General features: G+C 42.3%; 1 non-coding gene across 1 annotated transcript; it reads left to right on the top strand.

Annotated features, from left to right (window-relative positions):
- Positions 1-6,558: 6,558 nt before the first annotated feature.
- TRNAL-CAA lies at positions 6,559-6,663 on the top strand. Its single transcript has 2 exons — positions 6,559-6,596; positions 6,619-6,663. It is a non-coding gene; the product is annotated as a tRNA-Leu (tRNA).
- Positions 6,664-17,012: the final 10,349 nt, after the last annotated feature.

Raw genomic sequence — 17,012 nt, 5'->3', positions numbered from 1 at the left:
ACTTATTTAATGCTCATGATAACTTTATCAAGTATGTACTATTGCCTTTACAGATAAACTGCAGCAGAGGGGGTAAATGACTTACCCAGGGTATACAGCTAGGAAGCAGCAGAGCCAGGATTCAAACTGGGATGGAACACATGATCACATACATTAGATCCTGCCCCACAATGTTATCGATTATGGTTTCCTGCATAGAAGGGGCAGAGCAGAGACTGGAAGCCTTGGAGTACCAGTTCATTGACCTGGGATGTCTGCGTTATAACAGTGTCTACTCTAAACTCAAGGATCTGCAACTGGCAAATGGGGTGAACAGCCCTATTCAAAGTCATCTTCCACTTTCACTTAACTTAGTCAGTTGGGGCAGGGAGCAAGAATAAGGGCTCACAAAGAGGATACCTTGTACCAGTCCAGGGAAACGTGCCCTTGGGATGGACTTTTGGTTCTTGCTGCCCCAAGTGATAGAGCTGTCTCCAAGCTATTTAGAGAATCCCACGCTGGGTCTACTTTATTCCCAGTAGACCTAGTGCTTTAGGAGTGGCATCTTACTGCACTTTTATTGACAGCATCAGCTGGACCAGAGATAAACAATCTTGTTGGATTCAAGAAAATTTCTTGCGATTTGAATGGGGATGTATCTAGGAGGGTGAAGAATTTTACCAACAATGCCTAGTGAAAAAAGTCTCAGAAGACTGTATACCTTATATACCCTTTATAATATGAACAAAAATAGAATGGTCACCTATGGAATGTGAGAGAGGATGGGATAGAGGATAGGGCATAGGTTGACATGTGTTATTGGTTATCTTCTAGTTCTTGTGGGTGGTGTGTTTATAGTTTCTTATTTAAATTTTTAGTTTTAAAAGCCTGCCATTTTGAATGGAATTAAATGAACTTGTGATTCTAAGTTTACTCATCTGCAGAAAGGTAAGCAGCTTTTGAGTTCAAGAACTGAGTCACCAAACTGAGTCACTAAAGGCAGATATGGGGCCCCACTGTGATTCTTTTGTCTCCCCTCTTTCCTCAGAACATCTGCAAATCTTAATTATACATTAGGGTTTCAATAACTTCTTCCTTAATTCTTTTGCTGTTCCAGGAAGTATGTTTGTGCCTGCACGCACGTGCACATGCCTGTGTGTCTTCAGGTGCTGTTGTTTTTTCTGATAAAGGCCAACATGCAAAGAAGACCATCTTCCTCAAGAGCATAGGTTCAAAGAATAAAGGGAAACTGAGCATGGCCCCCACCCTCCACCATGTACAATTAAGTGAGAAGATGAGAGAATGCATGTAACTGCCTAACACTTAAAGGCACTATGAAATTAAAAGCAAATAGCTATCAGATGGTAAATGAGAGCCATTTGTTAATGCCTTTAGTTATCGGAGATCCAGACCAAAGAGTATAGATGGAAATCACGTATCTCCTTCCAGCAAAATCAAAAAAGGTTCTTAGCATACCAGTGGTGGTTGAGTTGTTTCTTCACAAATGAAAGACATTATTTTATTCAAACAGACAATTCAGCCAGTGTTGGGTGCCCCAGCTGAACTTGCTCCTGAAGAGAATACAGGAGAACATGGCTTCTATCCTTTGAAAAGTTAGTTAATTAGGAGGGGGGAAAATAACGTGAAAAAAAGTAGAGTACAACTAAAGACAATCTGGGGAGAAGTGAAACCTGTGCTCCAGGAGACCTCATTGCAGACCACAGTAATGTAAGAGGAAGCCTAAATGCCTGGGCTGTGTTTCTTAGTGCCCTTTTTCTTGAGACTAAAAGACTTGCCCACTAGCTCCGTCCTGCAATAAATTTTGACTTAATGATGTAAGCACCTTACTAAATCCTGTACTTTGTTGAACCCAGAAATTCCTCCTATATGAAGTCTCTGAGAATAATAATAAGTCCAACCAAACGAGCGTTAGAGAAAGGGTCTGTCTTTGTCACCAAGGCTGGAGTGCAGTGGCAAGATCATCACTCACTGCAGCCTTGAACTCCTGGGCTCAAGGGATTCTCCCTCCTCAACCTCCCAAAGTGTTGGGATTACAGGCATGGGCCACCATGCCAAGCCAAACAGTACTTCCATTTGACAGTATTGCCCCATTACATTTCCTTTTTCCCTGTGGAAGATAGATTTCTTAGATCTGGCTTATCTGTTGAATTAATTTTGCATTTGAAGTTTGAAATGTAAGCAGGACATTTGAAGGTAACCTTTACAGATACACACGTCTCTACCAGATTCTTCGTTCAGAGGATGTGAAGAACTTGGATTTGTATGGGATGTGATTGCCAAACCCAGTTTAGGGTTTTGATGCTCAAAAAGAATATAATAGAAAAAAGTGAGAAATACTAATTTAGATTAGAAAGATTTCAACCTACATATTTCTTTAAAAACTGGGAAGAAATATGCCAAAATATTAGCATAGATGCTTTTGATGAGACTTGGTGATTTTTTATTTTTTCTGTATTGAATGAACTCTTCACTATGGAAACCTTTAACCATACATAAAAATGAAGAAAATACACAGCGAACCCTCCTATATCATCTCCCAACTTCAACAACTACCAATTTATGGTCAATCTCATTTGAATACAGCCTCATCTCAATTTCCACCCCAATCCCTGTTAATCTCACGTAATCCTGGACATATCGGAAAATCAAATTATATAACCTCACACAAAACGGTCAAGGGACTCATTTCAAGGTTGGAAATGAAATCCTGTTTTGTTTTCTTTTCCATTTTCATAGACCACCATTGTCAGCTTCTTTCTCTTTTAGTCGCCCTGCTTCCCACTTTAAATAATTTGTCAGGCCTTTTAAAATTCTTACAGATGTTTTCATAAAAATGTAGAATGGCCTGTGGGGAGTCTTATTGTGCAATAAATATTATTAGTAAATAGTTAAAATATTTACATATTTAATTATATTTTACCTTATTCCAAAAAGGACTTAAAGCCATTTAAAACATAAAATCATGTCTGGGCTCGGTGGCTCACACCAGCACTTTGGGAGGCCGAGGCGGATGGATCGTCTGAGGTCAGGAGTTCAAGACCAGCCTGGCCAACATGGTGAAACCCCATCTCTACTAAAAATACAAAAATTAGCCAGGTATGGTGGTCAGCATGTCTGTAATCCTAGCTACTCCGGAGGCTGAGACGGGAGAATCGCTTGAACCCAGGAGGCGGAAGTTGCAGTGAGCCAAGATTGCACCACTGCACTCCAGCCTGGGCGACAGAGCAAGACTCCATCTCAAAAACAACAACAGCAACAACAAAAAACCATAAAATTGAGATATCAGGAGTTTAACATGCCATAAAGGAAGAAAGAAAAAAAATATGGTTCAGCCGGGCGTGGTGGCTTACACCTGTAATCCCCGCACTTTGGGAGGCCGAGGCTTGCAGATCACGAGGTCAGGAGTTCGAGACCAGCCTGGCCAACATAGTGAAAAACCCTGTCTCTACTAAAAATACAAAAATTAGCTGGCATGTTGGCAGGCGCCTGTAGTCCCAGCTACTTGGGAGGCTGAGGTAGGAGAATTGCTTGGACCAGGGAGGCAGAGGTTGCAGCAAGCCAAGATTGCGCTGCTGCACACCTACCCGGCTGACAGTGTGAGACTCTGTCTCAAAAAAAAAAGAAAGAAAAACAAAAAGAAAAAAGATGGCACAAAAAATGACCATGATTAGAGGTAAATCTATAGTATGAAAACATTACGAGGACACTAAATGTGGGCCACAGTTGGGTTTTAAAAATTGACATGGGAACCTTGTTAATTGTATGACTCCTAGTTTCCATAAGATGGAAATAATTAAATATTTAAGGGACATAATGGGATTCTTGTTAGTAAGAGAGAGGAATTTCTGCTTGGGTTCTCGGTAAATAGAAACTGTATCCCAAGAGTTTACTTTTCATAAAATAAGTCTTACAAATCAATAAGGAAAGATGGACACCTCATAAAAATTTGGTAAGCAGTTTACTGAGGAAGAAGTATAAAAATCCTTTAAACATGAATATTGAACCTCACTAATAACAAATCTGTAAAAAAAAAAAAAAAAAAGCCATATCATTTTTTACCTATTAAAACGTACTGGTCACGGTGGGTCACGCCTGTAATCCCAGCACTGGGAGGCTGAGGCGGGCGCATCATTTGAGGTCACTAGTTTGAGACCAGCCTGACCAACTTGGTGAAACCCTGTCTCTAAAAATACAAAAAAATTAGCCGGGCGTGGTGGCGCATGCATGTAGTTCCAGCTACTCGGGAGGCTGAGGCAAGAAAATTACTTCAACCCAGGAGACAGAGGTTGCAGTGAGCTGAGATCATGCCACTGCACTCCAGCCTGGGCAACAGAGCAAAACTCAGTCAAAAAAAAAAAAAAAAAAAAAAAAAGCTGGATAAACATTGATGTAATGGTTTCACTTTTAGAAATTTAAGGAAATAATTATGGATGTTTGAAAATATTTATGTAAGGATAGTTTTTACAGCATTGCTCATGAAAATAAAAAATTAGAAATAATTCAGTGTTCAAGAATACCAGTTTGATATGGAATATCTGCAGTAATTAAGATTTATACAGGCCGGGCGCGGTGGCTCACTCCTGTAATCCCAGCACTTTGGGAGGCCAAGGCGGGCGGATCACGAGGTCAGGAGATCGAGACCATCCTGGCTAACACGTGAATTTAAAAAAAAAAAAAAAAATTAGCCGGGCGTGGTGGTGGGCGCCTGTAGTCCCAGCTACTCAGGAGGCTGAGGCAGGAGAATGGCGTGAACCCGGGAGGCGGAACTTGCAGTGAGCCGAGATCGCGCCACTGTACTCCAGCTTGGGCGACAGAGCAAGACTCTGTCTCAAAAAAAAAAAAAAAAAAATTTATACAAAATATCTATAGTACTTAGCAGGTATATATGTTCGTAATATACTCATTTAGAAAGTAAGTTAGCAAATTATTTACCACACATGACCATTTTTTGGAAAAAATGTATGCCATATGAAAGACTAAATATATAAAAATGTTAATAGTTACTTCTGACTAGTGAGATTATGGGTAATTTTAATTTTTGACATGTTTGTATGTTCTACAATTTGTGTGTACTTTGCAATTAGAAAAAAATAATTATAAGTAGGGTAAGATTACAGTTGCCATGTTGGGAATCACTTCCTGGACAATTTCCTTCCAATCGAAAGAAAATACACAAATCTCATGTATTGGAGGGAGACTGGGGAACCAGTGTTCACTGTACTTCTCGAACTAATTTTCTCTCTATCAAAAATAGGATATGAAACCAAGGAAGTCAATGGAAATTAAGATAGAGCCTACTGAAACTCAGTTATTTTTCCATGCAGAAAAGAGACCTAACTTTGCCTTACAAAACGGAAAATAAAAATTTTTTATGTTAATAAATACAAAAAGTAACGTATTGGGACAAAATCTAATTAAAATATCCAACTTTATATTTCCTCTATCTGAACTTCACAGCCCCAAATACAAGAGTTAAGACGGTTGAGTTAAAATATATCTATTGAACCTCTACCGTGTTTGCCAGGCACTGTTACCTGGACTGCATTGGTCTACACATGTTATTTTAGCAGTGCCCCCGGCCTCTAGGGGCTCTTGTTCTAGTGGGAGGCATGATTTCTGTTTAGTTTCAGGGCTCCATTAAAATTTTAGACCTCGGGGTTTCCCGGCCTGATGCTCAGATCGCTGAGGCAGGAGAATGGCGTGAACCCGGGAGGCGGAGCTTGCAGTGAGCTGAGATCCGGCCACCACACTCCAGCCTGGGTGACAGAGCGAGACTCTGTCTCAAAAAAAAAAAAAAAAAAAGAAAAGTGGGTTAGGCGATGTGGTGCACTCCCCTTAAAAACTGCCGCCGTGTTCCCCGACCTGGCAGTGGACGCTCGGAGCCCATTAATCGGTAATATCTGAGAGCGATAAGGAAGGCCGCGGGCGAGCGCGTCGCTCCCGGAGTTTCCCCGACCTGGGATGGCCGATCCCTCGGCGCGGACACCAGCCTCGCCCATGTGGTCCCCGTACGGACCTTCCCAGCAGTTCCCGGCTGCGACTTTCAGAGTCCAAGACAAACGTCGACGAGTGGCAAGGCGGTGACAAATGGAACCAAAATAGAAGGGCTAAAAGGGGACTTTGCCATAGAACCGGGGTCTTTTGTTAGGGTTTTGTTTTGTTCCTCACCGTCTTCCAAACAATGAAGTCCTAGGGGAAGGCTAACCATAATCAAGATTTCAGTAAACATCAGACGCTGGAGAGCCGATCCAGCGACCGAAGCAAAAGATGTTCTTTCCTTCCTGAAACCTGGGCAGGCTGGGGGCAAAAAAAAAAATTGCACGCGTTTTTCGAGATGGGGATGACAGTTGTAAGGCCCGTAAGAGACTTGATCCAGTTTTATGCATAAACATTTTCTAGTCCTGCGAAGTCTTTTCCTTTTTTAATCCACAAGTGGCTTCCTTCCCTTCTGTTACCAAGCAACCCTGACGTCATCGCGTTTCTGCGTGCATGCACGTCACAAAATCATTGCTTGTTGATCTCTATTTTAGTGGAAAAATCGTCTCCCTCACGCAGGGTGTCAGGATGGCCGAGTGGTCTAAGGCGCCAGACTCAAGCTACGCTTCCCCGCGCTGGGGATTCTGGTCTCCAATGGAGGCGTGGGTTCGAATCCCACTTCTGACACATGGTTTTTTTTTCCTCTCATTACTTTTGAGGTATCTTGATCTCAGCAGTAGGCATAAACAATTACCAACGTATATTTTTAAGAATCGGCTTTTAAATTTTTCTCAAAGGGATTGTCCAAACTAGAAACATTAAAAGTGGAAGCATCGCGATATTTTTACGAAGCCGCGAGATTTGGGGTAAAAAACGCCTAATAAATGGCAAAGATTACTAGAGGTTGGTGTCTGTGCTGCAATGCGAGATAATCCGGAAGTCGTGGAATTCGGAACCCAGGTAGCTTCCTGCCTCGCCGAGGGAATGGAGAGAAGGGGCTCTGGGCGGATTCTTTTCCCGCTTCTCGACCAGGGGCACACGCTGTGTCTCAGATCCAAGCCCTCCCCTGGATACTTGCTGTAGCACTTTCTTACCAATCTCACAGCCCTGTGGCTCGTGACAGTGCAGTCTCTTTAAAAATCTTACACAGGTCCTCTGCTCTCCTATTTTCAAAACTCATGTAGCCCGTTCTCAAAAATGTCTTTCGTAAACTATGCACATTCACACTCGTTTCGGCATCTGATCATTACCGTTCAGTCAAAATTGAGTACCATTTTAACCACTGAATGAAATATGAAAGCTGTACCTTCCTCTCCCAAATGTAATCACCGTGAAAAATTTATTGCATTTCTTACAGTTCTTTTTTCTCTGCATTCGCATATATGTATAACATTTTGGGGTTTTTTTACAGAAATGTAGTCATACTACTATACATAGGGTTCTATGACATTTTTCACTTAATGTATCTTGGGTTCTTTCCATGTGGAACACTCATTCTTTTCTCTTACAAAAGAAATATTGCTGGCCGGGTACAGTGGCTCACACCTGTAATCCCAGCACTTTGGGAGGCTGAGGCGGGCGGATCACCTGAGATCAGGAGTTCGAGACCAGCCTGGCCAACATGGTTAAACCCTGTCCTCTACTAAAAATTAGTCGGATGTGGTGGCGCACGCCTATAATCCCAGCTACTCGGGAGGCTGAGGCAGGGAGATCGCTTGAACCCCGGAGGCGAACGTTGCAGTGAGCCGAGATCGCACCACTGCACTCCAACTTGGGCAACAGAGCGAGACTCGGTCTCCAAAAACAAAAAAGAAAAATATTGCAAATCATTCTATAGCATGGATATAACCACTTCTTTTTTTTAACTCAACATTTAGAATACTTTCAATTTTCGTAATTTAATGAATGATTACTATATGTCAGGAGATGCAGCCCAGAGGATATAGGAGTAAAAATATAAAATTAAAGACGAAGAAAAAAAATTTTTTTCTGCCCATGCGGAGTGTATATTCTAGTTAAACGACTTTGGCTCTGCCTCAGGAACACCAAATTCCAAGATTTCCTTTAAAACTTTTTTTCTTTCTTTTTCTTTTCAACTTATTTCCACATTACAAGATTTCCTTATTTTTCAGGAGAATAATGTAAATTCTAGATCTAAGCTTAGATCTAAATGTCTAATACAAGCTACTGAAGACTCCTATCTGCATAACCATATATTTCTCTGTCATTACGATCACTCATAACTGTTTAAGTGATTTTAATTTCAATTTTAAAATTATTTTTATTTTTTTCAGCTCCTAGACAGATTAACACATTGATTATTGATTTTAGCCTCATAGAATATGAGACTGGACAGAAGGAAAGAAAGCTGCTTTATCCAACAATAAAATTCTCAGGAGACATTCATCATAGACATAATCAAGTTGTTCCATTTGAGAAGCAACATTCTGAATTCAGATAGCTTGAACCAAATAGTTTTTTGTTTTTCAGGTTGAGTTTCACTCTTGTCACCCAGGCTGGAGTGCAATGGCATGATCTCAGCTCACTGCAACCTCCGCCTCCTGAGTTCAAGCGATTCTCCTGCCTCAGCCTCCCGAGTAGCTGGGACTACAAGCATGCTCGGCTAATTTTTGTGTATTTTTAGTAGAGATGGGGTTTCACTACTTCACCTTAGGTGACGTGCCGGCCTTGGCCTTCCAAAGTGCTGGGATTACAGGCGTGAGCCACCACGCCCCGCCCCTGAACCAAACAGTTTTAACTACAGTGCTTCCAAACTGTACCAGATTCCTGCCATACTTAAATTAACTGTGGGAGAGTGAGATATGAAATGGAATTTAAAAGCTTATGTCAGGGAAATGAAACTAATTGTCATAAGATTTCTATTGTTACTATTAAATATATAAAAGTTGGCCGGGCGCAGTGGCTCATGCCTGTAATCCCAGCACTTTGGGAAGCTGAGGTGGGTGGATCACCTGAGGTCAGGAGTTCGAGACCAGCCTGGCCAACATGGTGAAACCCTGTGTCTACTAAAAATACAAAAATTAGCCGGGCATGTTCGTGGGCGCCTGTAATCCCAGCTGCCCGGGAGGTTGAGGCAGGAGAATCGCTTGAACCAGGGAGGCAGAGGTTGCAGTGAGCCGAGATCGCGTCATTGCACTCTAGCCTGGGCGACAAGAGTGAGACTCTGTCTCTAAATAAATAAATAAATAAATAAGTAAATAAATGTGTATATATGGTATAATATAACCTGTTCATGTACAGCTGCTACCCTAATGATGATTTTTTCAGATGAGCAGATAAGTAGCTTTGATGAGTCTAAAAAAAAATTACAGTTCCTTTTGCAGAACCAGGTGAGTTGGAAAAAAGAAGATCATATAAGGAGGAGGAGATAGCAGCTGTTTCTCCTGTTAATTTCCAGAGGAAAAAAAGCAAGGATGCTGCCATAAATTACTTTTCTGAGACTGTTATATTCGATTTTAAAAAGTTGATTTTAGGCTAGGCATAGTGGTTTATGCCTATAATCCCACCACTTTGGTAGGCCGATGTGGGAGGATTGTTGGCATCCAGGAGTTTGAGACCAGCCTGGGCAACATGGTGAAACCCTGTCTCTACTAAAAATACAAAAATAAATAAATAAAAATCATTTGGGCATAGTTGCACATGCCTGTAATCCCATCTACTCGGGAGGCTGAGTCATGAGAATTGCTTGAACCCGGGAGGCAGAGGTTGCAGTGAGCCGAGATCATCCTGCATTCCAGCCTGGGTGACAGAGTATGACTCTGTCTCAAAAAAAAAAAAAAAAAAAAAAAAACAAAAAACAAACTCTTTAAGTCTAATGAGAAAAATTTACAATCTATTCTCTCTGAAGCTTGCTACCTGGAGGTTTCATCTGCATGATAAAAGCTTGGTCTTCACAACCCTTTATCCCATTACTTTCTGTTGATAATAACTCAACCAATTGCCAATTAGAAAATCTTTTAATCTGCCTATGACTTGGAAGCACCCCCACTTTCAGTTCTGCATTTCCAGACCCACTCAATGTATATCTTTTATGTATTGATTGATGTCTAATGTCTCCTTAAAATGTATAAAGCCAAGTTGTAGCCAAAACATTTTGGGCACATGTTCTCAGGATTTCCTGAGGGCTGTGTCACAGGCCATTGTTCATTCACAGAATAAATGACTTCAAATATTTTACAGACTTTGACTCTTTCTATGGACAACATTAATGCCACCCAAAACAGAAATGTGAGCCAAAGAAGGTAAAAACGCTTATAAACACTTACTCAGATTAATCATTCCTCTTCCTATACGGAAAAGCAAAGGATAGGCGGGAAAAAGGGCTGAAGTAGCTTCTCGATAATTCCAAGAGTCATCTGTGAGTGACAAGGGAAAGATAAATTTCCTCTTAAAGGGTAGTTTTCTAGGCCGGGCGCGGTGGCTCAAGCCTGTAATCCCAGCACTTTGGGAGGCCGAAACGGGCGGATCACAAGGTCAGGAGATCGAGACCATCCTGGCGAACACGGTGAAACTCCGTCTCTACTAAAAATACATAAAAAACTAGCCGAGCGAGGTGGCGGGCGCCTGTAGTCCCAGCTACTCCGTCTCTACTAAAAATACATAAAAAACTAGCCGAGCGAGGTGGCGGGCGCCTGTAGTCCCAGCTACTCGGGAGGCTGAGCCAGGAGAATGGCGTGAACCCGGGAGGCGGAGCTTGCAGTGAGCTGAGATCCGCGGCACTCCAGCCTGGGCGACAGAGCGAGCCTCTGTCTCAAAAAAAAAAAAGAGTAGATTTCTAAAATTCTGTAACTATTTTTTAACAAAAATTAACTTTTTTTTTTTTTTTTATACAGGTTCTCTGTTGTCTAGGCTGGAATGCAGTGATGTGATCACGGCTTACTGCAGGCTCACTGCAGCCTCCACCTCCAGCGCTCAAGCGATTCTCCCACCTCAGCTTCCCAAGTAGCTGGGACATGCACCACCACTTCTGGCTAATGTTTAAATTTTTTTATAGAGATGGGATCTCACTCCTGGCCTCAAGTGATCCACCAGCCTCCACCTCCCAAAGTGCTAGGATTACGTGAGCCACCATGCCCAACCCAATAAACTTTTTAAAAATGTGTCCATATTCAGAGCAATGATCAATTGCATTCCACTGAACATAGTTCATTTGTATTTCTTTTTTTGTTTGTTTTTTGTTTTTTTTTTGAGATGGAGTCTCGCTCTGTGGCCCAGGCTGGAGTGCAGTGGCCGGATCTCAGCTCACTGCAAGCTCCGCCTCCTGGGTTTACGCCATTCTCCTGCCTCAGCCTCCCGTGTAGCTGGGACTACAGGCGCCCGCCACCTCGCCCGGCTAGTTTTTTGTATTTCTTAGTAGAGACGGGGTTTCACCGTGTTAGCCAGGATGGTCTCGATCTCCTGACCTTGTGATCCGCCCGTCTCGGCCTCCCAAAGTGCTGGGATTACAGGCTTGAGCCACCGCGCCTGGCCGTTCATTTGTATTTCTATGGATGAAAATCATTTGGACTATTCTCAATTTTCTGTAATTTGAAGAGTTGTAAGATAACACAAAATCGATGAAAAATGCCCCTGACAAGGTACTCAGGAATCTTTTCTCCCCATTTGAAACTTGTTTACACTTTTTTCTGACAGCATTCACATAAGACATTGATGCGATTATTACCTTCAAAACTGAACACATCCGTCCGCTATTCAGCTAATACGATTTCATAGAATTGTTTTTTGCTGTTGTTGTTGTTGTTTTGAGACAGAGTTTTGCTCTTGTTGCCCAGGCTAGAGTGCAATGGCATGATCTCGGGTCACCGAAACCTCTGCCTCCCGGGTTCAAGTGATTCTCCTGGCTCAGCCTCCGGAGTAGCTGGGCTTATAGGCATGCCCAGCTAACTTTGTATTTTTAGTAGAGATAGGGGTTTCTCCATGTTGGTCAGGCTGGTCTCAAACTCCTGACCTCAGGTGATCTGCCCGCCTGGGCCTCCCAAAGTGCTGGGATTACAGGCATGAGCCACCGGGCCCGGCCAGAATTGGGTTTTAGAGTTGAATTTTTTAAACAAAAATTTTGAAAAGCTCTTGTTTTGGATTGACAAAACACTAAACCCCAACACAACAGACCAAACCAAAATAGAGTCACTTATGCTAAATGCCATAAAATCAAATTGTCGCTTTAGGGAAACAGGTCCCCCAAACAGACCAGGTTTTCCTAAAAAGAGGAGATTCCAGTCAACCTGAGTCAGATTAACAAAGAAGTCCCCTCTGTTTTAACTCATAAAAATTCTTTGCTTGGCCAAACTTTAGTCAGACTTCTGAACCTTCTCCTAGACCCATCTGTGCACTGCCTTGTAAAATCCATTTAGTAAAGAACCCTGCTAAATCAGTTTAGCAAGAACCCATCATCCTTGATATCTGATCATCCTCATATCTGATGAGGTTCCTCATCCTCCACCATTGGCCAGGTGATGTCTGATCACCCTGGCAGGTCTTCAGCAAGAAACCTGTTAGATTGGGTTAGCCAGAATTCTGCTTATCCCTGTTGTTTCCTCTTAGTAATTTACCATCCATTGACTCCCACCCTGATCCTTGGCTATACATTTTCACTTGCCCATGCTATGGAGTAGAGCCTGTCAACAGACAAAATTAAAACAACTTGAGTTACAGATCTAATTGTCTTTTATTTGTGATTAATGAATTAGGTCAGCCTCCATTCTACAAAATAGAATGAAAGCTCCTACTTGGCAATAGCAGAACAATGGATTTTGTAAGGTGAGAACAAGAAAACAGAACAATACAGGGGGAAAATGCTGGTTGGTTAACATCAGGTTACTTCAAGTTCCTTTTTTTGTAAGGGTGAAAGGAGAGGGGATTTTCTTGTTAACCTAATTCAGGTTGACTGGCATCTATCTCCTGTGTTCAGGAAACGTTCGACTGTTAGGGGATCTATCTGCTTCCTTAAAGTTTGATTATGTGGCATTTAGCATGAGTGATTCTATTTTGGTTTGGCCTTGTGTACTGGGGCCTAGCACAGGAGTTCAGTCCAAAACAATGGCCTCTTATAATTTTCATTTAACAAGCCCAATCTCTCTCCACACTGCAAGACCCCATTACAGTGGTCTCTATACCGATTGCAATGGTCCTGAACACAGTCTTCCCTACTGTGCTTGAGCAACAAGTATCATTGAATAATTTTTTCTTTAACAGAAGTCTCACAAGAAAAGCAACCTGACGTTCATGAATCAGCTATCCCCCACTATTGTTCTGCTTCCTTTCCCCCTTTACAAAACATACTGTTCTACTACTGCCCAGTGGGAACCTTCATTCTCTTTTGTATAATGGATTCATGCCTCATTCATGAATCTCAAATAAAAGTCAATTAGATTTTTAACTGCATTTGTTGTCATTATATCTTTTAACAAATCTGTTAAAAAGTAGAGACTACAGATATCAATCTCACTACATCTCAGCAAGCACCCTCCAACATGAACTAATTTTTTGGCTGATCAGTGTTCTTTTTTTGTTTGAAATAGTAATGGTCATTTATTGAGAAATTCTATGACATTTACATTGTTATATACAAGTGCTTATATGTAAGTTTTCCAATTATTCTTGTAGCAGGACGAGTCACCGACAAGAACCCCTCAGACACCGAGTTGTAGAAGGAAAGGGCTTTATTCAGCAGGGAGCATCTGCAGACTCGTGTCTCCAAAAACCAAGCTCCCCAAGTGAGCAATTCCTGTCCCTTTTAAGGGCTTATAACTCTAAGGGGGTCCGCATGAGAGGGTTGTGATTGATTGAGCAAGCAGGGGTACGTGACTGGGGGCTGCATGCACCGGTAATCAGAACGGAACAGAACAGGACAGGGATTTTCACGATGCTTTTCCATACAATGTCTGAAATCTGTAGATAACACAAGCAGTTAGGTCAGGGGTTGCTTTTTAACTACCAGGCTCAGGGCGTTGTGCTGGGCTGTCTGCCTGTGGATTCCATTTCTGCTGTTTAGTTTTCACTTCTTCTTTCTTTGGAGGCAGAATGGGTATAAGACAATATGAGTGGTGGTCTCCTCCCTTATTCTTATTTGCATTAACTTCAAGGTAACGATGACAAGAAATAAAAGGAGAGAAAAGAGGGTAGATTAATAGGGAGGTTTGAAGTATTAGCCTCAAAATTAATGACTGTGGTAATGTTTTCTGTGAAAACTTCCCTTTTGTTTCTCGCTTTGCTTCCTCATTCTCTCTCTTATAACCGGACACCTCAGTTTTAAAAATCACCCACTTTCTTTTTCTTCCTTTTCTCCCCTCTCACCTCTCCATTCTTTCCCTCTGTAGACCCTACCCTTCGGCAATGCATGCTTATCTAATTATGATCCAGTTTAAGAATCCACAACAGCTAATCTTGAAACAAACGGGCACTTTAGCCCGCCTTGCAGAATCCTCCCACTTGGCGGGAGTCTCAAACAATTATCCTCACCATCTGGCCAAAGTCAAGATAAAGCCAACCAGGCCTCTGGACAGGCAACTATCCAAGACAGCCATGTGAACAAGAAACAGACCCTGCACCCTGTGCCACTTCCGCATACCTCGCATATTAAACGTCAATTTAAAAACCCTATGGTAGGCTGGGAGTTGGGGCTCTCGCCTGTAATCCCAGCATTTTGGGAGGCTGAGGTGGGTGAATCACTTGAGGTCAGGAGTTCAAGACCAGCCTGGCCAACATGGTGAAACCCTGTCTCTACTAAAAATACAAAAATTAGCTGGGTGTGGTAGCAGATGCCTGTAATCCCAGCTACTCAGGAGGCTGAGGCAGGAGAATCACTTGAACCCAGGAGGCAGACGTTGCAGTGAGCCAAGATTGCGCCACTGGCCTCCAGCCTGGGCAACAGAGTGAGACTGTCACAAACAAACAAACAAACACTAAGGGAGGAGACCACTATTACTCCTGCTGCCCTCCTCCCCTCACCTTGCCTAGTTCAAAGACAGGAGAAAAGAGAGAGAGAAACAAAAGTAAGATAAATAGCCAGACAACCTTGGCACCACCACCCGGCCCTAGGAGTTAAACAAAGTAATAACATCAACCCCTGGCCTAAACTACTTGTGTTATCTGTAAATTCCAAACACTGTATGAAAAAAGCATTGTAAAACTTTCTGTTCTGTTAGCTGATGCATGTAGCCCCCAGTCACGTTTCCCATGCTTGCTCGATTTATCATGACCCTTTCACATGGACTCCTTAAAGTTGTAAGCCTTTAAAAAGGCCAAGTATTTCTTTATTGGGGAGCTCGGCTCTTAAGACGCGAGTCTGCCGACGCTCCCAGCCAAATAAAAAACCTCTTCCTTCTTTAATCCGGTATCTGAGGAGTTTCGTCTGCAGCTCGTCCTGCTACAACACCCTATGGTAAATTTTAAAATTTAAGGTGGTACTGTAGAACACTAGTGTTCCATCTTCTCAATTTGCTGGATTTCAGATTAAAAGCTGCTTTTCCTCCCACCAAACCTCCCCTCTAATATTTGGCTTTGGAGCGGTGAGCAGCAGAATCTGGGTCAGGTTATGCTTTTTTCCCTCCAGTCCCATTAACTCTGGAATCCTAGGTGCCCTCTGCACACTTGGACTCCACAAAACCACTTTCTCCAACAAGAAAACAAGGTAAACTGCAGACTATGTAATAGGAGATTTTAAATTCATTTCAGAATTTGCTATGGAAGATAATGGTTTCTCATCTGGAACCCATCATGTGTGTCTGGATTTACCCTGCTTCTCCCTGCATTGCTCACATTTCTGATTCTTTCATGGAACAGAGTACATTATCCTCTAAAAGTTTTTACAAAACTGATGGAATTTCCTATTTCTCGCCCCCCACCCCCACCTACTGCTTTTCAAAGTAAAATGGCATTTATCTGCAAGGCGGGATGAAGTTAATGTCTGTTAAACCCCCCTTTATTTCCAGAAGCTTCCAAAATCACCCCAACCTCCCAATGTTACTTAACTCTGTAATAAAACAAAAGGTGAACTCCCTGAAATAATTCTCCTGCAGAATTCTATTACAGGGTTAGAGGAAAAAGCACTGCCACTGTGTAAAATTGTGTAGATTTGGGGTAAAAGGCCAAGGTACTTTCCAGTTTCAATTTTCTTGACCGTCCTGCTGGGCACGGTGGTTTACACCTATCATCCTAGCACTTGGGTGAGGCTGAGGAGAGAGGATCACATGAGGCCGAGAGTTCAAGACCAGCCTGGGCTTGTCTCCAACCCCTCACCCCAACCCCGCACCCCACCCCAAATGCTCAACTACAGTTGAACTGAATTAAATTGCGTTTCCTTCCTTCCTTCCTTCCTTCCTTCCTTCCTTCCTTCCTTCCTTCCTTCCTTCCTTCCTTCCTTCCTTCCCTCTCTTTCCCTCCCTTTCTTCCCTCCTTCCTTCCTTCTCTCTCTCTTTCTTTCTCTCTCTCTCTTTCTCTCTTTCTTTCTTGAGACAGTCTTGCTCTGTCACCCAGGCTAAAGTGCAATGGCGTGGTCTTGGCTCACTGCAACCACTGCCTTGCAGGTTCAAGGGATTCTCCTGCCTCAGACTCCCGAATAGCTGGGACTACAGGTGCGCACCACCACACCTGGCTAATTTTTGTATTTTTTGGTAGAGATGGGGTTTCATCATGTTGACCAGGCTGGTCTCGAACTCCTAACCTGGAGTGATTCGCCCACTCAGCCTCCCAAAGTGGTGATCCTGGGTTTTAAGCAGAATAGGGGACATACCACTACTCTCTCATCGAATGTATTCTAAATAAGTTTTCTTTTCCTAAATTTTTTTATATTCCAATATTGGAAACTTTTGTTTACAGAAGCCATGTATTCTATATTCTACATATAGAATACATGGTTCATTAAGGCCAAGATTATTTCCCATTTTGTGTATATCATTACTTGATACCACTCATTAAAATAATCTTCAGTGCAGAGATTATCTCTTTTCCCCTGCTAAAGACTCAATACTCTTTCATTCAGACAAATAAGATATAACATAAGACCTACCTGGTTACAT

The sequence above is a fragment of the Papio anubis genome, chromosome 6, assembly GCF_008728515.1.
Source record: "Papio anubis isolate 15944 chromosome 6, Panubis1.0, whole genome shotgun sequence".
NCBI classification, from domain to species: Eukaryota; Metazoa; Chordata; class Mammalia; order Primates; family Cercopithecidae; genus Papio; species Papio anubis.
The sequence above is the reverse complement of the archived record's forward strand: the minus strand, read 5'-3'. Positions and strand labels throughout refer to the sequence as shown.